The sequence below is a fragment of the Hippoglossus hippoglossus genome, chromosome 17 (genome assembly GCF_009819705.1).
Source record: "Hippoglossus hippoglossus isolate fHipHip1 chromosome 17, fHipHip1.pri, whole genome shotgun sequence".
NCBI lineage: Eukaryota > Metazoa > Chordata > Actinopteri > Pleuronectiformes > Pleuronectidae > Hippoglossus > Hippoglossus hippoglossus.
Genome location: NC_047167.1, coordinates 2655722 through 2678485, shown reverse-complemented (window position 1 = coordinate 2678485; position 22764 = coordinate 2655722). Strand labels below are relative to the sequence as shown.

The following is a 22764-nucleotide window of genomic DNA, read 5'->3' as shown; positions in this document are numbered from 1 at the left end:
GACAATTCAGCTCCTCAAGATTTACGTCCAATGGCAGCTTTCACTGCCAGTGTGCCTCAACCCTTCCTTAACCTTAGCCTTATCATAACCTCCCGTGGAGTTAGTAAGTCGAAAGTAAAAAGTTTCTGTTCATTTTAAACACATTTTTTCACTTGAAAAAACCTGCAGCCTCAGGTTCTTCATACAGGTCACTGTTCAGTCTGATCGTCTGTTATAAAACCCGACAGTGACCACTTTCCTTTTGGGAGCCGTTTTTGTAGCACCTAAATTCATGCGATCTCCCTGTTTATAGCTGTCACAGTAGAAGTTGCTCCGACGACACATCACTGACAGATGAACTATAAACACATACAACTGCTGGCTCTGCTAAACATGTTTAATGAGGACTATTGTGTGTGTGGTTAGATCCATGTTTTATTGTGTTGCAGTAGCATTTTTTAAAACACAATTGATCATATTACGAATGTGATTGATTGCAGTGTGACAAGTCAGTCTCTTTAGTTAAAGGCAGCAGCAATATATTACCAATACTTAACTGGGAAAATAAAACAATATACAGCAACGGTAAAGTCAGCATGAGCTAAATTATTTAGTTTTATTAGTTGTAATCGTTCATTTTTAACCTTTTTATTTCACCAACTCTTCTTCTGTGTATATTGCATCAAATCTAAATTAAATAATTCAGTAAGAGAACTGAAAACAAAACAGTTGTTGTTTGTATCACTAATGTCCTTAAATACAGCATTTGAAGATGGTTTGAATTTAAACATGTTAACACAGTAAGCCAAACTAGAAAGACACCTCAGGCTCTTGCAAAAGAAGAATTTGATCCTGTAGTGTTTGAAAAGTTCATTTTAGAACACACATAAAGAGTAGCCAGTTAGAACAACTTTCAATTCGACAAACCGTTGAAAAGACACTCATGACAGTTCGAAGTGCAGCTCAATGGTCCTTTCATAAGCATAGTCCATTAAACTATGATCTTCTAAATAAATCTATACAAAACAACAGGCAGCATGAATAGTGTGAGCGCACAATGTTTCATGGGGTACAAAGTAAAAAGAGACAAGCTGTTAGGTCAGCAGCCGTTTGTAATTATCTAACTAGCAAATGTGATGGACTGGTTGGTAAATTTTAGAATCAATGTTTAAGAGTTTGAACAGTTTAGAAGGGTGTTCCAGACTGAGGACACATGTCAGGCTGGGGAGAGTCCAATGAGAATGCAGCATGCGCTCCCCACATTATCAAGACCAGCCAGCCCTGAGGGTCCCTCGATGATGTTGCTCATGGAGGACTCCAGCCCCTGTGCATTGTTCTTCTGGCTGTTGCCGACACCACAGATAGAACACAATCTATATGTGGTCTATGTGCAGTCACACTGTCAAAGGAAACAGATATCTAAGGTAGGAGTGATAGAATTTAGACTTTATTCCTGCAGTCTTTCTTAATTATATATAATTAAAAATGCTAGAGACTGAAAAGGGCACATACCGACAGCACGCCTCATTTAGGAGCCTGTTTAATTTGAAATCCTTTGGTGAACAAGAAATGAATATTTGCAACAACAATTAACTAATTAATCTTCTTCTTATTATGACCCTGTTAGTACCTTTTCATCTCACAGGAATGTGTTCCATTAAAACAGTAGTTATACTGATCCACTGCTCCACCTCTGCATCTTCAGAGGTTTTAGTAATCTGAAAGATACTAACTTGTTGTTTTGGGATACCAAATAATCAGGTACTAACACTTTGTAACAGAGGACCCCCTACTTGAGGCCAGTATGAGCTTCAGTTCATTGTTGTGGCTCTAGTCTGTATGGGAAAGTCAAACTTGACTTATTTTGATAACGTTACATTGTAAAATTCACCTTAAAAACTTCAGAAAGATATGTGAACCAGGGACGCAAAATATCTCCACTTTCAATGGGCACTGACCAAAAAGGCTCAGGGGTAGAGACCAACAAGGATTCCAGCCCCGGTGGCCCCAAGATCCAAATGCCAGCAAAATCATTTTCACTCCATCGTCTTCAGTGGCGGTTTTCAGTTTTCTTTGCAGACACAATTAGTGGCCATGTGCTGAGCATAAAACAGGACTGCTTGTGCTTCAAGCAGCCTCAAGTCAATGAAAAAGCTGTTCAACATTGGGACCAACTATTTCTGTAAAGTGGCCCTGGATACCTTGAAAAGTGCTTTATAAATGACAGTTATTATATTATTGATTGAATTATTGACTAAAAGAAGGAAGAAAACTCGACCTGGATATCTAATAATCTATTTGTCTTCTGACAATGACATCAATAGAGGATAGCAGAAAAAGAAAATGTAGATAAAAGATAAGAGTCAGGCAGGTGTCCACGAAAAGAATATTAAGATCTCACCTGTGGACATTATCCAAACTCAACGTTTCCCACAGAATTAATTCTATTTATGGCGGTAACGGGATGCACATGCAGGTTCACGAAGGTCACTTCCACATGCAATAGATTCTGAGTGACAGGTACACAATTGTAAGAGTGAAATACAAGTTCTTGTGTGAGAGAAAGAATTTCATTGCATGCCACAACTGCAGCTGAAACTATGAGGTCTGACTGACTATGTCGATGGTAACAATGTTATGGACCATAGTGTGAGCAAGTCATAGCTTGCGGTAGTGAGAGAGAGCATGCACTAAATAGCGCTGGTTAGATAATGAAAACACTGCAAACTGGGATAACTTGGCTTCTCTGACTGGCCCTCTCATTACCTGCTGAGAAGAGGAAGAGGTCAGTCTCAGCAATCCACCATCCTGTATTCAAACCAGGAAAGGAGAGCTTAGCATCAGGGTTTTCAGCTTTGAGCCTGTTTCATATCACCTGTATAACAGTGACATGACCTGAAGATTACTGATGCATATAATGCCAAGCGGCTAGTCATCTTGGCTACAGTGGAATGGAACTGCTTCTGCAGATAATGGGGCCTGGTTTGATGGGTTGTGATGACGGTTGAACAGAATCATATATAAATTATGAGTTAATTAGATTTATACATTTTTACCACGTTTAGATAATAATGCTATGTGTTGCACAGACGGTAGTTTTCCATAGCATACACATCCCCTGCTGCCAATGATACCCACCACATGCTGGCCTGTATATTTGTGCACAAAAACAAACAAAACATTGCTGGAATACACTACATGTGGTCAAAGATGTTGGACGATACTTTTAATTACATTGTAGTTGCCATGTGAAGGTACTGCAGAGAGTGAAGCTTGGAAAAACATTGGCTTCGGACAAAGAAAACATACCCTCAAATGTAATGCGTGTTCTTGTCTGGCAACAGATTTGGAATTTCAACACGAGTCATATTCTTTACTGTTGACGTACTTCTACTGCTGTAAACTACTTGGCAAATTAAGGAGTGATTGTCGATGTAAATCATGTTTTCTGGTTTAAAATTCATAAACATTGGGTTCCAAACCATCCACTTGAACATTCATTGCAGCAATTAAAAAACAACAACAAGCAAACAAAATCCACAGAATGTAATTTTGCTAATGATTGCAGTTTAATCTTTTGCTGACCACACATATTGACTTGCAGCCCAGGGGTCTTGGGCTGTTAAGTGACTAAAGTAAGCCTCTAAGATTAAGATTATATAAGGGGGAGTCAAGTAGATGTGAAATGTATCAAACACAAAAATGCCTAGTTCCCACAAAAATGTATTTCTAACCACCCAGGACGCTGGAAACATACCACAGGGTATTGTCAACTTACAGTTTCATGCTAAAACATGTGTGTTACATAGAACAGCATGATGAGGGGAGAGATGCATGTCTGCTGGAGCAAATATCAGCACAGGTTCTGTCTGGTATGACCAGTGGGACCAAGAGAGCTGAAATGTCATGGTTTTGTTTTTGATATCAGAGCCCTGAAATGTTTGGCATTGGTTTTAATTGACATCAGCATTGGGTTTACTTGGAAAGATGTCCAGGTACATACTGAAACAACAAACAAACATAGGGAAATCTTCATTGTGGTTATTTTAGTGATTCCAAGAAACATGCTGGATTAACTGAATTTCATCCGGACAAAAGGTATCTGCTTCACCACCCGTCACCCTGGATAGTGCACTGTAACTTATCATTTTTCTGTGAGGGAAGTTCAGAAAAGTTGGCTTTGCAATGGCAAAAACATCCACTTTCAGGAACTGCTGCTGTATCACGTTCCCCTGGATGAGACTATTCTACAGCCTTCTGGAGCAGAAACAATTCACAGCCAAAGAGCGTGAAAAAAACAGGACCCAAAGTACTGTCTTGAGACATAGAGGCCTAGCAAGGGTAATCTGTGTGTGTGTGTGTGTTACAGAATGAGAGAACAGAGGATTCTTCCAGCTATACGAATTAAATCAATCACGTTCACATTTAAAGTACAATTACTCACAAAGAAGAAAAGCAAGTTGTACATATGCAGATTCCAGCAATCCTGAACGGGTTAACACATTAAGATGGAAACAAATTGGCTGAGATAAAGCTGTTGGAGTCTAATGTATTTACAATAATGAACTGTAGTTGAAGTGATGCATCCCATGAACAGCAAGATAGAAAACAGTAGACAAAACCGCCCTTCTGCTGCAATCCAAGGGCAGAGGCTGTGACACAATTTCTTTTGGTTTCTAGAGGTCTATCAAAACCAATTAGCCATGGATTAGCATCCAATGTTGCTAATTATGATGCTAATTGGAGGGGAATACACAGCGGACCTCAGAAGGAAGGCTGGGGCTGTGACTTGAATAACAACAAGGTTTCTATCAACATACATAATAGTTATGCTCATCAATTTTTTCTAATCCTTCTCCTTTCACACACTCCTTTACTCGAGGTGATAAGTCACACACTTTCAGGGTTGTGGTTTTCATTCCTGTGGTGAAGGTTAATTCACACAATCAGACTTACTTGTGTAATCCACTTAAAAATATGTTAGAACCAGCAATGCATGATGCAGGACTGTAGTAACTGTGAAACAGCGGCGTTGCCAGACTTATCCTTATTCTCCCACCACCTCACTAAATGATTCATTCAGCAGTTTCCGACTGATGTATACTGTAAAATTACAATACAGACCCCAGAACCACAAGACACCTGGAATGGTTTGCCTGTGGGAGCTTTCAGAGCCTGCTGTGCAGCTCAACGCTGGTACTGGCAGTGCAACTTCAGATACATGAAAGGAGATAAAGAAAGTGTGTGAAATGCACTGAAACCTAAAAGGTAAATACTGTATCTTCATAACGCGGCAGCAGAGGGGGCGAAGACAGCCATAACTGCAGAAAAGGCTTCAGGTAGACGGAAAGGCAGTGGAAATATTTACACATTGTATTGACTATTGAAAGGATTTGTAAAGGACGGCGCAGCAAATACTTTCATTCAATGAGAGCGTGAGTTTGAAATTATATTTAAACATGAAACTTGGCTCGCAGGTTTCTTGCAGACAGTTGCTAATGTCCTTTGTGCTCGGCAGTTAATTCAAGTGTAAAATGTAAATATGATTGAATGAGGCTCATTACATGGCACATTGTTTAATTCGCAGCTTTGAGTCACATTTATATTTAATGTTTGCCTGTCGGTGTGCTGAAACCATTCATTATTCCGAGTGGATAACCAGCTACATTTAAAAAAAAAAAAAATTCTCACTGACAGCCAACACTCGTTAATCAACCATTTACCATTCACCAGCAAGTTGAAAATGTCCTATTTAGTATGGACAACTGTTTATGATATTAAAATAAATACCAGAACAACTTAAAAAAGAAAAAAAGTATATTTTTGCATGTACAAAAGGCAGCACAAACAATAGAACATGACGATTCACAAAGTCATGACACATCTGCAGCTGATGTGAACAGATACAACTGAATAAAACTTACCAACGGGCCAGTGAGTGTCTCACATTAACAGCCACTATGGCAATTAACTGCAATAGCTCCATTTGTCCCAACACAGTTTTATAATGATCAAAACATTTTTATACTTCCCATAACAACATAACACATTTATAACTTAGTGTTTTGTGCCAATGTTTAATTGCCCGACTGTGTATAGTATTCACTGTGCAGCTGTTGCTCTGTCCCTGCTCTCTCTCACAAACACATTGGTTTCCCGTCTGTCACAGTCGGACTAACCATAGGCAGCAGTGGGAGGAATCCTGCCATGCTAGTGAACTGTCAAAACATCCGTAAAGTTTTTTAATTTTTCCGGCTGTCAGAACCTGGCAACAATCAGCTTTTACTGTGCTTGTTCCTGCGACGGGGATGGGGGGGGGGGGGGTCACGCTGGAGTGCATAAGAGCACACAGCATGCACGTTCAGCAGACAATCACTGTAATCAACCGCCCTTGTAAACAGGCCGGGCCTTCCTCAGTCCTCAGCACAGCAGACAGCTTGTCTACTGGTTTTTTATTCAGACATAGCAACATGTCCACATGCTGGGGAGTCTGTTGACAGTCTGTTAACAGTGAGACCCTCTCAGATGGTACCATTAATACTTGTTGTCAGTTCACAGTTTAGCAGTTAATGATGATCATCCCTAAGCTGAATTCAGTGTCATTTGAAACACGAAAGCCATATGACTTCATAATGTCATAATTTGCCGCATGCAAAATACATTGTCCGTTCTATGCTGGTAGCCGCTTAGCAACCCAAAATGTAACTTTTAAAATGTAATCTCACCGATATCATCATTCAAACCAATATAATCACCACCAGTGACCTGTGAGTATATAACTCATATAGAATGTCTCTTGTCTTCACGTCCCTATGTAACAGCTAGCCATTGTCTAAATAAAGCTCCAGCATCAAAATGGAGGAGAGATGGGCTATCTAGTATTAGAGATGCCTCTACCATCTCTCAGAGGTAGTACAGACTATTCTACTCAGATCTTTGTTCTAGGCTGCACGTTGTTTTAAAAGGGTAAGATTTTGAGACAAAATGGTTATTTAGTCATATTCATGTTGGTAAAATTACTGGTATTTTGTTCTATTCCCTATCCTTCAGGCAGAAAATGGACATATAAGGCTTATTCCCATCTTATACCTTTATTCTGAGACTCCACTAGATAGCGTTGTACGATTTGCGATTTAAAAACAATCCTCATTGACCTCGAACCTCCTGTTACTCTGCCCCTCAGTTGAGTCTCTGACTGAGAGGGGCAATATTGGCTCAGGATTCTTTAAAAACCCGTCTTTGTTGTGATGGCTGAATGTTGGTAGGTCTGCTGAGGGAGAGCACATCCAGCACTTGTGAGCGCCGCTGAATTGTCCAACTGCTAACCAAAACTAGGAAACAGAACATAAGTGATTGAAAATGACACCCTCTGAAGTCCATCCTTCATGTTTGATCCCCAATCCAATCCTGAGCACAAACATCCAAACCAACAAAGATTACCGCAGATCATCTGTTTGCTAAATATGATGCCCATTACCTCTTTATTATGTAACACAACAGTGGATTTATACTTTCGATAACAAAGACATCACTGTAAATAGTGTGGAAAAGACACTAAAATATCAAATGAAGGTTAAAAAAAAACAATTGATAGTAGGTCGTTGTTCTGCTGTCACCACATGACTTTATAGTAAATCAACACAGTTGGTTAATTATATGCCGGAGTACATTAAATGCATGTTACTTCTATTTTGAGAATAAGCTGCACTCAGAGCAGATTTAAGAAAATGTTTTGCATCAATGGCCTCAGAACCAAAACAGGCTCTACACAATAATTTCCCATTAAAATCCCTTTAATTTCCCAAGATTTTCTTGTGTCAGTTGCTTCAGAGACTTATTGTGTGAGAGTGTATATATGATTTTTTTCTTTTAAGTTACTCGTTCTTGCTCTAAATGCAAATGTGTGGTCTGTTGCAGTGTTGGGCATAACAAATGTGAAGCGGGTGGACGGTGAGTTGATGTTTTACGCCCTGTCTGCAGTCAGTCTTTTGCACTTACACCGCCAGGTTCTCTGGATACGTTTGATTATAGGACAGCAATTACCAAGTGCAAGCCGTGTTAATGCTTGATACGCTGTATGGGAACACTTTGTTGCAAGTAAATGTGGCAGGATGCTGCACATTTCCATCCATTTTAAGGATGCATGTCATTTGGATGGATGAATGGGCTGAATGTATGGTACAGTGCTGCTCTATCAGCATGCAGGGCCGTCCACGAAGAGGCACTGATTGATGAGGATGCGTGGTTGGATAGGTGGATGGATGAATGGTGAGGGGATAGTAAACCGAAGCACATTCCAGCAGGACTCTTGTAGATGTAGATTGCTTCAATTTGTTGAAGTTTCGAAAAAGCTCGCCGAGATCACAGTATCCCTGTTCTTTCCAAAAAACTGCATCTATTGCAGGGTTTGTGGTTTGATGACTGTGACAGAGAAACAGATGGTGGCTTTGACAGGACATCCACAGTATAAAGACTTAAAATTCTGATGCAAAACAACAAGTAGAACATGGTGAACGCCATCAACACCGAGTGATGGTACGAGTGCGGGAAAGCATTTACTGAAGCCGACACACAGGGTGGAGCTTATCAAGGCAGAGAGGCTCATGATCACCCGGTCAGACGGTGATGTTTGAAAACTCCCGTTGCAGAAGGTCTTCTCATTCCCCTTATCAAGCTGATCATTCTCCACTTCAGACTCTTCTGGAAGACAACTACATCGCTATATGGTGTCATCCACAGATTACCCTACAGATGTCACTATGTTTGGAAACCTTTGAAACATTTGAAATTATAACATAAAAAATATAAAATAAAAAACAGGTCTGGTTGTTTTTAGACATGTTAATTTGGAAAAGTTACAAATGCTAAAAACTTGGCTGTAACATTTCAATATTTCTCCCTCATATTAAATATTTATGACAACATTTGCAACACTTAAGGTTACAAAGATTTTTGGGGTACTATTAAATAGTTAGAGATTTATAGTTTGCCGCCCAGTAACTCCAAGGAAGCTGCTCCAGTACATCGGGACTTTGACTTGGTCTAATCTGATTAAAAATGATCAGACAACCCACAAAAGATTCTAGTCTGATGCATTCGATTCCAGTTTGATTGCAGCTGTGAGTGACAGAGCTTCAGTGTTTGACACGAGCCTCTTTCTAACAGAGCTCCTCCCACTGCGAACCAGTGAGGAGAGAACAGAGAAAAAGAAGAGAAGCAGGAGTCTCCCATGTGAAATAACTCACTCTTATAAACAGAAAGAAAACAGGGTTTTCAGTGCTTTGAAAGCCACTGAGGATACAATTAGCATGTACCACGTATCATCACTTTATCCTGATGGTGCTCATTTGCTGTAAAATGTGACAATTGGTGCCGTCTGTGTTTTGCTGTGCCCCCATTCAGCTCAGTGTTTCTGTGATGTGGTTACAGTGCATGCTGCTAGAGCACAAAACAAAAACACTGGGACCTGCTTGTAGCCAGCAGCATATTATAAAAATATGTTGCATTGAAGTGCACACAGACACAAACACCTACTCATGTCTTTCTTTTTTAGATATATTGACAGCTCATTACTCTTAATACACTCATTCAGATGTGCTCTCTTCTCTCGTGACTGTGTTTACGTATACCCACTGCTCACGAACAACTCTGGGGTTATAATGGAATTTATGAAAATGTCCTAGAAAAGCAAAGATGCATCCCATCCTGCTCCTTTTTCCCTACACGGATGAGATCTGAGTGAATGCATGTTCAGTGACGAGTCAGTGACCTGTGACAAATCACTGTATGACAATGGGTTGTCACAACAGTAATATATTAGAGTCAGGTCTGGGCTGCTGTGTGTAATGTGATAAATACAAGATAAAGAGCTGATAAACACAATATGTTAGCCACCTAACCCTAACCCATATAAATACTTGTGTACTTTGTATGTACTAGTTTTTTAAATTATAATCGACCACATGAAATGAAATGTTATATATTATAGAATATTTTGCCTTATGTTTATATTTTTCATATCTCTAGACCTTTAAAACCACAACATAAAAGGTATAACAAAATATAATTAGAATAGAATAACATTTGAATAGAAAGCCTTTATTGGTATTTTATGGTGATACAATTAAATGTATAGTGCCACTCCATAAGGTGCTGAGGAACATATGCAAATATAGAAAAAGTCACAGTCATACACATTCCAAACACATTTCACCATACACAGAGACATACAGACATAACAGGTAGGTGTATAAAGTGCTTGGATCACATATGATTACTGCACAGTCCACAGTAGTTATTGTGCAGTTCCCGTAGTTAAGAAGGTTGGGGTGTAGTAGGCAGTTTTCATTTCAACATTCGTTTGTGTGTTGATTTAGGGTTTGAATTGCTTTAGGATAGAAACTGTTCATGAGTCTGGAGGTCTGAGTTTTATTGACCTGTAACATCTTCCTGAGGGCAGGGTGAGAGCAATTACATCTTATTGTTAATTATATATATTTTTTTATAACTTATTTTACACTTTATAATTTCTGGTTTCTGGTCGATAGGCTCTTGCAACTTCTCCATCCAACATTTCATTGTACTTGCGCAGTGACAGTAAAGATAACTTTAATCTTGATTTCTGAACCGCTCTCTGAGAAAAAATTATATAATCATATCATCATTCATTCAGAATCATTAATGTCAGATGTTTAGATGGAGAATAATTAGTTGTGTCTGAAACAAGGGAGGAATGGTGATGTTGGATGGATCGATGAATGTGGTACTTTCACAGGAGACTGCTGTTTGTCTCTCATTTCCAGTTGACAGTCAACATAGGCCGGCACAGGCACTGCCTGACCCTAACCACAGACTCGTTACTGTAATCATGATGAAGAGGAAGTCTTTATTTGAACCCAAACCGTGATCTTTCTCTGATGCTAATAAAGCCGACTGTACAGTGTTTCTTGCACCTCAGCCTAACATTGATTTATATCATCCTGTCCTTACAGATGAAAGCTCACATGGCATTTCACTGTTTGCTTTGATCTAATGTACAGATTAACTGCATTGCATTTGACATAATATGGCCAAAAAAATCAATTGATGTTAAATAATGTCACAAGATTTTTTTTTAATCATAATATTGGATCTATTTCAAGTTACTGAAATAACAGTATACAAAAGTTACTGTTTGTATACTGTATTTATATATACTGTTTATGCAATTAGCGAAATTTTTGTTTGTGGCCTAAAGGGCAAACTGAAGGCACTTTATACAGTAAGGTCAAGACTTTACCATATAAATATATATATATATATATATATTTATTTATTTAGGCTATAGAACTGTCAAACCAAATTAGCTGCAGATATTGTGAAAGAGAAAGAAGAAAGTATCCCATCTACTGTCAAGAGTTTCACCATCTCAAGCATTAATCTGTCCATCCCATTAATTATCCAATACAAAGACTCTGATCCATGCATTTGTCTCATCAAAGCTTGATCAGTGCTAACTTTCTTCGTCTGTTTGGCATGTTCTGCTGCAGGAATCTATAACTATAACCAGAGGATTTGATTACATGTATATCACTCCCAACCAGAGCTCTCTCCATTGGCTGCCTAGTCACAGTAGAGCTCATAGTGCTGTATATACAATCTCATTCAACCATATACGCAACACTTCTTTCAACCTTCGTCCAAGAAAAATCACTCCTAGAAAAGCTCTAATAATGTCCTTTTAATAAACTGACTTGACCTGTAAAAGCAATCATCAGCTAAAGGTTCCCCCTGTAAGATTCACCATGCAATTCAAACTGCTTCTCCTTCTGTACAAAACCTTTAACAATCAAGCCCCAGCTCATATTATCCCAGTAGATCACTTTGTTCCCTAGACACAGGCTCACTTGTGGTTCCTAAGAGTGGGATGGGAGGCAGAGCCTTCAGCTACCAGGCTCCTCTCCTGTGGAACCAGCTCCCACTCTGGAGGCAGATACCATCACTACATTTAGGGTTAAGCTTAAAAGGTTCCTCTTTGATAAAGCTGATAGTCAGGTCTCTCTCTCTCTCTCTCTCTCGTGAGCTGCAGGATCCAGATATGGGACTATACTCAATCAATTATTATTAATATTGTTAATATATATTTAATATTAATAATAATTTGTGCCACTATCGTTTATAATTACATTGCATGTATAATTGTCACTCATTAAAATGTCACTTTCTGTGAAATAACCAGTCTGACAGAGCTTAAATGTGATGGTTACACAGCTGTTCCTGGTCTCCCTCCCTCTCTCTCTCTCTTCTCTCCCTTCTTTTCTCACCTTCTCTCCTCGCTTCCCCATTTTTATCCACTCACCCCGACCGGTCAAGGCAAATGGCCACCCACATTAAGTCTAGTTAAAAGGGAGTTTGTTCTCTCCACAGTCACCAAAGGGTTTGCTAATGGTAAGAACTGTTGGGTTTCTCTATATGACTGTGAGGTCTCGACCTTACTCTGTGAAATGCTTTGAGATAATGTATATTGTGATTTGGTGCAATACACATCAAACTGAATTGAATCAGATCTGAAGCTCTTACACTCTCTAATATTCTTATGATTATCATGACTCTACCATGGCTGCTACTGTTATTGGTAACATGACCTACCCTGACTCTGTTTCTTTCTGAGATTTCTATCTTCTAAGAGGCTCGTTTTATCGTTCCACTGTCATCGAGTGTTTGCTTATAGTGGGAATTGTGGGTTTCCCTCTATAACACTATAAGTTCTAAAGCTTACTCTGTAAAGTGCCTTGAGATAATGTATGTTGTGATTTGGTGCAGTGATGCTAAATAGAGAAGTAAAGAAACCGTATGCGCCATCACAAACCTCACGAGCAGAGACTTTAATGTGTCTGGGCTGACACGATCGTTCCCTGTTGCCGTGTCCACCGGGCAGAGTGTGATCCACATGGGAGCCACGTGACAGCTTTTGTCACTGCACTCTTTTTGCATTTGTTAGTCAGCTGATGTAAACAGACAAGTCCGTCAGCTAGATCTTGGTCTGCTCTTAGGAATATGTGGTATTGAGTTTCATGCTTTTTCGCTTTATTGTTAAAAATAGCAGCAGCAGTGGAGTTTTTGTCTCCACATCTTGTAGGAATCTCAACAAAGAGAGCTCTTAGACATTATCCCATTTAAATGCTTGTTGCTGTGTTTCTCAGGCTTTCTGTTGCAATAGTGTAATATCTGTATTTGATGTTTCGCTCTCTCTGGAGTCCCGTTTCATTTGGTTATTTTTTGTCTTAAAAAAAACTTGTTGTCCGACCTCATGTGTCTTTTTATAGCTTCACAGACAGGGGCCACACTTGAAGGCAGAGCAAGAAGCCTGCTGTACCAGAGAGAGAAGGGCGATGCACATGGGCATAACGACGCACACTTTCACACAGTCTCTCCTGGAACACATCCATGGTGTTGCACTCGGCCGTACATGTGAGAAGTGACAGAAACAGAAGTGTAAAAACTGGAGAGAAGAAAAAGTCCGGGCTCAGAGAGAGAAAGTCAAACCGCGGCTGTTCTCTCGCCTCCGCACCGCTGCCCGACAAAGTCACAGAAATCTTCAGACACATTTGACACACAAAAGGTGTGAAGAAGGAAGGTTTAAGAAGGGATTTGACTGTCGCACCCGCGGTTCTGACCTCACATCCAGAGTCCCCTGAGGGTAGGTGAAACATCTCCATATCTCAAAGATGAACTGGCTCTTTGTTACAGAGATTCAAACTTTAAAATATCTGACCTTAGATTTTAAAATCAAATACATATGTGTCATGAACTTAAGATATTCCACGAGATAGTTGTCCAAAAAGAGTATTCAGAACATTTCAAATGCAGTAACAATATAAGCTGCTTATTGTACAGATTCCACAATGTATGTATAATAATTGTGCGTGTGTGTGTGTGTGTGTGTGTGTGATCAGATCAGTTTTAGAAAGTCTGAACAGCAAAAATCCACATGAGATGTCTCCACAGTCCAAAGCTTTTAAATTTCATTTTAATCAGATCTCTACAGATGCATCTCAGTTCAGACACTGGCTGCTCAAATATCTGAGGTCTCTCACTGTGCAACACACAACAACGGCACCAAACCCAGAGTGGCAGTAGCTACGAAGTTGCTGACGCCTATGTCGCTAATACAGTAACACATGCAGACAGGCTGGTGATGCCTAAAGAAAAATCTGATGTGATCACTTGCAAATAGCAGTGTGGACAGTCTGTCCCTAAAGATCTGATTTGAGAAACCTGCTGTCTTAACAAAGCCTTGGACCTTTGGAGTGAGGACAAGAGGGAAAGAGAGGACATTTGGGGAATGTGAGGATCCTCACAGCTGTGAACAGCTGTTTGAGCTGCCATCAGATTAGAATGGTTTTATGAGGCACGTTTACCATTTACTTCTAACCTGAATCCTAAAACTCTCAACCCTCAAAGTGCCTCAGCTATGTCTTATTCACCCATTCTTACACAGATCCACACTCAAAGGAGACAGCATCAGGAGCAGTTAGGCGTTCACTCCCTTGCTCAAGGAGACATGCTCAGCACAGGAATGTCTGGAAAGCTATGGTTCAGGAGGTAGAGCAGGTCGCCCACGGTCGGTGGTTCAATCCCAGGCAGCTCCATTCCTGGGCTGGTTACTGAACCCAAAGCTGCCTCTAATATACATAGCATATACATGTACTATAGCAATGTGTGTGTGAATGTGTGAATGGCAAAAACTGGCTTTTAATCCATTGGAAGTGAACGGGAGGAGAAGGTTCTCCACCGATACATTCACGGAACCTTTTGATCTTTAGCATCCGGACTCCTGAGGCATGTGAACATGTTAGACCTTTTTAATGATTAAAGTTTATTTTATATGTGATGACACAAAACTGTTATTTTTTAACTAATTGTGGCTAATAAATATGTACGTATGTGTGTATACAGAAATCACTGTATCTCAAAATCTTCATTGGTATCAATGGATTTAGGAAAACTTATATTTCATTAATATGGGCTTTCATACAGTGTGTATTGGATATGTCATATTTTTTTAATGTAAATTCTACTTAAGCGATGAAAGCATGATGTGAAATCAAAACATTTGATTTAGCTATGTGTAGACACAAGAGTTGACAGTGTTCACGGCAAATGTGTTAAAAATTCTATCGGGCTTTTGGTAAACATTCCTAATGCTGTGCTTTAGTCATTAATGCGTACAGGCTTTGACTCTATTGTGAGGCAGTAGCATGCTGGTGCTGGACCTGGACAATGACACACAAACACACACATACGCACGCGCAAGCACTCACAAAAACAAACACTACGGAGCCGGGGTAGAGCGGCTGCCCACCTCTTGGGAATATATATTTGAGTTTGCGTTGTTGAAGAAGCTGGACTTTAAGCCCTCCAGAGGGAGCGGAGGAGTGGAAGAGCCAGTGGAGTGTGTTAAAGAAGCATGTGCGTGTGAGTAACAGCAAAAGACAACCTAAGTGAATTGAACTGTGTGGGACTGGTCCGTGCTGAGTTGAAACACAGTAACACTGATGCTGGTCAGAATGATCTTTTGGTGATCCCTTGACTTTCCATGTAGTGCCACCCACCGGGTCAAAATCTGTCCATCACTTTGGTTTATGACCAAATATATACAAAACTACTAGAACAGCCAATCAGTGTCATCTGTCTCTGGAACATGGTGACATTAATGAGTAGTTTGTGTAAACTAGTTTAGTACAAAACTGTGTGTCTTAATGCTCTAAAGGCATTTTTAGAATTTCCATGGAGGGACACTTCAGCCAAAACTTGAGTCTGAATTTACACTTTTAACAGTTTTTTTATTTAAATTTTTTTCACTGCAACATTCTGGTGTGCATGCAAGCTTATACAGCACTGCAGATTTATCTTTTTTTTTAACCCACTCCATGCTTTGGTAAAATAAAGAGGGTAAAAACCACCTCATATGGTGCTAATTCTATTTTAAGAGGACAAGTTTGGCATGCAACAAAATGAAAACACTATTTACACCTGGAATTACAATGTGTCTCAGATCCAGCTTTGACTTTAGTCCGATTAATCTGTGTCTGCGTGTTCACAAAGAGATCCAACTGTCGAATCATCACATCCTCCTCTTAAATGTGCAAGTCAAAAAAACTAACAACAACAAAAGAAAAGAGGAAGTTGCAAGCTATGTGTTATTGTGTTTCCATGCTTTTTAAAAGCTGAGGTCGAAGCCATCTTTGACAATGATCTTGTCTTCACCATGACCATAACAAAGGTCGGAGAACTGGTTCAGGTTACACGCTAACGACTGCTAGCTGCCTAGCACCTATTTGAAACCTTATTTATTCCCATCCATTAAAATGCTGTACGTGGATTGACATTGCCATCGTTCTCTTTGTGTTCCATTTGGTCACAGAGCATCACTGACCACATCCAGAGCCGATCAGGGCTGTCTTCGTTGTACCTTGGGAATGCTCTTACACCCGTTCTTTCATGTTGGCAAGCTCAATGTGACTGCAATCTGATAACTCAAGACACATTTTAATACAAGGTGTGAATGGAGTTCTTTGGAACTGTAAATTCACAGTTATTTTTGTCTTGCTGACTAGTTGTTACTCTGACATGAGTAACAACCAAGCTGTGCAAAATAACATGGGCCTTCATTCATCAGACTGACTCAATAGTATGCCTTACAAATTACATTAAAGGGCAAGCATTCTGTAATATGTTGTAAACATGATGTCTTGATTGGAAGACTAAACCATGCTTACTTTAGTGTACCATCAAACTGATGATTGAATAATATCATTCTGTGTGACTATCTGGGCTCTTGACTTTGAGGTGAAGACCCAGAATATTTTCAGACAACTTATTTAATTCTAACATGTGTTGTTGAATTCACAAGTAGGGCAAATTAGAACGCTGAGTTTTTTTTATTATCATTCTGTGAAATAATGTGGAAAGAAATGAACGTGAGCCTTCCTCCGCATTCTGATGGGGCCATAACAGAAAATGAGTATGAGTAACCCATATCGGATTGCACAATAAACTCTATAAAGATAAGAGGGAGGCAGAAGGGGAATTCCTAAAATGTGAGGACCCATTGACCAGAGGGTAATTAAGGGAGAAATTAAAGCAAACTCAATTCATTTCTAACAAGTGTTTATGGCTCCATAGACGGCACTTCCACGGGAGTGCAATTATTAAAGCTGGATCCATTACAAAGTCACAACCCACAATAATTCTGTAACAATATAAATAAACTGAGTTCTAAGACATGAAAGAAAATCCCTGTCTGAATTGCATTGGATTATGGCATTACTGAAAATAAGAGGCAAAACCTGGTAAAAAAAAAAAAGGATTTATTTTCTAAACCTCACATTCCTCCTGATTATCGTGGCACCTTTAATGAACTTTGTGTGACTAAATGAATTAAAGACTGTGACAACTTTACCAGGCTATAGCACAAATAAAGGTTTGAAAGACAATATAAATATAGGAGGAATTGAAGGGGGCTGTCGACAAAGCAAAAATGATAAAGGAATTTGGAACTAGAGACTTTAAATGTCACAATTTTTTAAAGGTCTGTCTCTTTAAACCCTTTTTCCAAAACATGACCTCCAGGCAATGTCCACATAATTGAGTCAAGACTTTCTCAGAGAAGTTCCTTTCACACATGAACAATGCAGCAGGAGATTCTCCGGTCAAACACATTCACAAATGCACACAATATACAAATCTCTGGAATGTTCAGGTGAGGTGTGGAGAAACAGGAGGCAGGATGCAATGTATTTAATACGCTGCAGTCATCACGTTTTTGTTTACAGCGCATTGACATCTGCTTCAGCCCTTATACCAAGAGCTCCATTGACATTTGTGTTGGTGTCTTCTACATGTACCGCACTTTTTCATCTTGACATATTTGATAGATATTAGTGAGATATTAGCATTTTCTGGGGTAAATGGTTTTGTATTTATATAGCGCTTTTCTAGTCTTGTTGACCACTCAAAGCTCTTTACAGTACAGTTTTTACATTCACCCATTCACACACACATTCATACAGTGCATCTATATACAGCACTTTGTTGTTCTATGAGGGGCAATTCAGGGTTCAGCATCTTGCCCAAGGACACTTCAGCATGCAGATGGGGAAGACTGGGGACCGAACTGCTGACCTTCAGGTTGGAGGACGACCGCTCTACCCCTCAGCCACAGCCGCCCATAGAAACTCTGGAAAAAGTCTGGTACCTCTCACCTGGACATTTGCATTCCCACAAGTATGTCCAGAGATTATCCAGATTTCAGTACATGTCTAAAAGAAGTTTAAGACATTCTTTGGCGTAATTTCATTAGCATGGCACACATCCAATATTTACCATACTCTAAAGAGCATGACTTGGAAAGAAAAGACACTATTGTACTGATCATATACAAATGATATCAACTACCATTAGAAGTAGATCTGACAGAGGTAAATCCACATTTAAATGCTTTCACAAACAAACAGGACATCAGAAGTAACGGGACATTCCCTGGTGGCCTTGGGGTCAGTTTGTGCCAATTCTCATAAATACCTGGATTTTTCTCTGATGAATATATGACTTATGATGGTGTTATGGGCTATTATTGCCCTAGCTGACAGAGATTAAAGATATGAAAAGATTGTAGATATTAAAAATATAATCAACTGTATAGTGCTTGCCTCTCACCAGTAATGAATTATGCTTCAGGGGTATGGGCATTGAAATAATACATAATTGTAGACTCTATACTAGAGGTCACCAACCCGTCTATCTCGAAAACCTTCACTTTCAATTTGGACTTCTATTTTGAAAAAAGCGGTTTTATTGTGAAATTTACAGGAGCGGAAGATGCACGGCTTCATACTGTATAGTGCTGGTATTTATTTGAGTACACAGGACTACGTTTATACAAGGAAATAGTCATATTTATGGCCATTTTCAAGGCAAACCCAATTTGAAAACACTTTGCTGCAGTAGCAGCTCCTCTGCAGAACATATTGTTGAACTAAGAAGCTAAATATTGTGCATTGAACAGATGCTGAAAAATATGAATTCATATTATTTTATTGAATAGATATAGTTGCATAACTCCATGTCTTTGCGTTTATTTAAATGCTCGTACATTCAGCCTTTAACAGGAATTGTAAAAATAATAAATATGACCCTCTTAAGTGGGCTTTTTGGACGATATCAGGGTGGTAGATCTGGGCTTATGTTTGGAATTAAGTGATCTTGGGCTTGAAGAGGTTGGTGACCACTGCTCTATAATACAACTACACAATGTGTCACAAATGTACTTATTTAGGCAATCCTGGGAGATGGGCTGGGAATATGAAATGATCAGTCTGACTGACTGGATTCATGTAGATTAAATCACACAGGTCTTCTAAAGTAAACTTTGAATGAAGTTAGATGAAATATGATTTGAAAATAATATGACTCATGTGTTACATCTTGTTTATGTAACTAAATGAGGCATTAAGTCATTTATCCAACTCAATACCTGTGGAGACCAAGATCACAGTCAGAAAATAACTTTCTAATACATACATTCAATCCTCACAAATGAAGCAATTATAAACGATGAGGCTCTGTGAAGCTGTAAATTGAAATAGCAGTGCTTTAAACTAAATGCAAATTCTAGGTTGATAACATCATAGTTTAGCATGTTAGTGACTTTCATGTTGCAGGTACTTGGCATTGGAGAAATGGATTGTATTTGATTATCAAAGTTACTACCAATAATCCAGAGGGAGACACAAGCATGTGCCAAGTTTCAAGACAAACCATTAAATAGCTGAAACACCTCACAAAACTACAAATGGCGGTGCTGAAGGAACAGTCAGAAGAACATTGGAGTAATTGGGATTCATCCCCCTGGGCCCATAAATGTAGTATCAGGGTTATTATTTTCAGATCCATCCAGTAGATGTTCAGATATTTCATAAATGAAAACCTCGACCTGCTGCTTGGAGAGGTCTGGATCTCTGTAACTTCACAGGCACCCATCCAATATTTGTCAAAACAAATTGAGCCAAAAAATGTCAACCAGCAAGTAAGACGTAAAGCCAGAATACTTTATTTTTTTTACTAATTCAAAGTCAATACAGGGAATATTTAATATTTACTTTGTAGAAGTAAATTGGGGCAAATTAACACTAATTACGGTTTGAATGTGGTGGAGAAATAAGACGAGTATGGATATATAGACAGATGTATTTAACACATATAACTGTGTTGTTATGAAGAATAACTGTTAGGACAACCAACAAAATATTTCACATGGGGCAAAAACTGTAATATTAATGTTGCATGTAATATAAAAAGAACTATTACTCTTTATTTTATTGTTTTGACATTTTTTGCTCCTGTGTTTCTCTGTCTTCCGTTGGGCTGTGTTGTTCTAACATTGCTTTGTTTATATCTTTTTATACCTATGTTCTTTGTAACGAAATAAATATTGTTGTTTTTTCAAGCAGCAAAAAATCAATGCCACCTAGAGAAACTCAAACTATCCCAACTGCTACAAAACACATACAGTGATAATAATGATAATATTAACTCAATTTATATAGCACTTATCTAAACAAGGTTACAAAGTGCTTCACAAAATACATGGTAAAATAATAAAATAAATAATGCTGAGGCTGAAGGTAAATCTGACTGGCTTGTATGGCAGTAGTCTTGTGGCTTACCTATATAGATCATTACCTATATGCCTTTTTAAACTAAAGTTAAAAGCTGTACCATTTAAGAAACTACATAAAATATAGTTGCAAGTGAAAGTAAGATGAAAAGGAAAGGAAAGAAAAATGTTTTCCCTCTAAAAATATGTTTTGAGCAGTGATTTAAAGACAGGTAGTGAGTGGGCGAGCCTGATCTCGTCAGGCAGGGAGTTCCAGAGCCTCGGGGCCCTGACAGAGAAAGCCTGGTCCCCCTGAGTAGCCAGCCTTGACCCAGGGACAGCTAACAAGGACAGGCTGGCCGATCTCAGGTAGCGACTAGGATTGTAGGGAGTCAAGGGCTGCAAAATTGAAGTAGGGACCAGCCCATGTTGAGCTTTGAAAGTTATTAAAAGAATCTTAAAATCAATTGCAATAGTCCAGACGGGAAAAGACAAAGGCATGTAAGAGCTTTTCTAAGTCAGGGAGAGATAAAACTGATTTAATTTGAGATATGTTTTGTAGGTGGAAGTAGCAGGATTTAATCTCATTGACGTGTGTTTTAAAATTCAGTTGGGAATCAAATGTGACACAGAGATAATAGTAATAATATTAGTAAAAGTAGAGATAACACACATGCTGTATCTTTTATCTCTATTAAAATGACAAAAAAATCACCAGTCATGAGCTAAAGATGGACCCAAAAATGAAAGAGCAAACAGAGATCAGCACATTAACCAGAGCATTCCTGCTCTACTCATTGAAAACTTTTCACTGGCTGCATTAACATAAGAGCCGAAGCTTGATCCACCGAGGGATTTACATGTTTCGCTCATTTGCGTGACTGAGAAAAGTCTCAGCTTTTTGTCAGCACAGCTTAAAAATATCACAGTCTCATTGGCTTCGACAAATCCACAGATAAGGTTGGGTGCTTTCAAAAATCTACGGTGCCCCAGCTGCCTGGTCTGCAAGCAGGACTGCAAGACATCGATCACAGTCGGCTGTGCAAATGATTTCCTTTAAGCTCTGCACTGCCCAGTGTACAACACTACCGATAACACTGGCTGACGGGGCTACAGGAAAGTGTGTGTGCATGTGTGTAAACAGCGAGCGCAAGTGCACAAGACAAAGATTATTCTCCATGGCAAAAACCAGCACCTCCTCAGATGCAGTGTCTTTTATTCACCAACACACGTACAAATGTTCCTAAATAATACACACACAATGGACGAGCTGTCTCTCTCTCTCTCTGACACACACACAAGTAGGGAGCTCTTCCAACACTTTTTCATTCACACACACAACAACATCTGCAGCAGTTTCCACAACATTTCTCTGCAGTGAAGCAGGATTCAAAGGAAGATAGAGATGTGGAGGAAGAAAGAAAGAAACGAGAGGAGAGAAAGAGAGGTATGTGTTGAATGGAGTGATGCTCTTTACCTTGTGCAGACAGATGTGTTCAGGCTCCCACTCGCCCTGCTGCTTCACTCTCATCTGTCTCTCGGTGCTGCTTGCTCTCTCTACATCTGCCCAACACTGAGGACGAGGAAGTGTGTATCCCCCACTCCCACTGGCTCTCTCCCTCTCTCTCTTTTTCTCGCTGTGTGTGGCTGTAGCACTGAGGAGAATAAAAGACCGCCTCTGCCCCACCTCTCTCTCTCTCTCTCTCTCTCTCTCTCTCTCTCTCTCTCTCTCTCTCTCTCTCGTGTGCTCAGCTCTTTGGTTGAATCTCCTCTCTCTTCTACATACAGTACACACACACACACACACACACACACATATATATATATATATATATATACTGTATATATATATCGAAAGAAAAAAAGAGAGAGACACATTCAAGGAAAAAACCTGGATTGAGGCTGAATTGAATTGAATCTAAAGAAGGCCCTGTCGATCGTTATATTGAGGTTCTAGTGGTCACAGAATGTTTTAGTAGCAGATGTAAGTGCGAGAGTCTTAAGGTCACTTAGAGGGTTTAAATGCTCAGTGGAAATCTAAGGTTTCAGAGGTCCTTTAGGGGGTTATGGTGTTCTTTGTTGTGGTCGTAGTAGATTGGAGTCACGGAGAAGGATTTAGAGGTAGGGAGTTGGTAGGGGTTCTTTAG

At 39.4% G+C, this 22764-nt stretch overlaps 1 protein-coding gene across 1 annotated transcript in view; it reads right to left on the bottom strand.

Annotated features, from left to right (window-relative positions):
• The window catches only part of LOC117777906 (cadherin-18-like), a 147064-nt gene extending 124830 nt beyond the window's left edge, over positions 1 to 22234 (bottom strand). Inside the window, exon 1 of the mRNA XM_034613002.1 lies at positions 22095 to 22234. The gene's annotated coding sequence lies outside the window, so the exon portion shown is untranslated. The remainder of the gene's footprint in view (positions 1 to 22094) is intronic.
• Between the last annotated feature and the right edge of the window lie 530 nt (positions 22235 to 22764).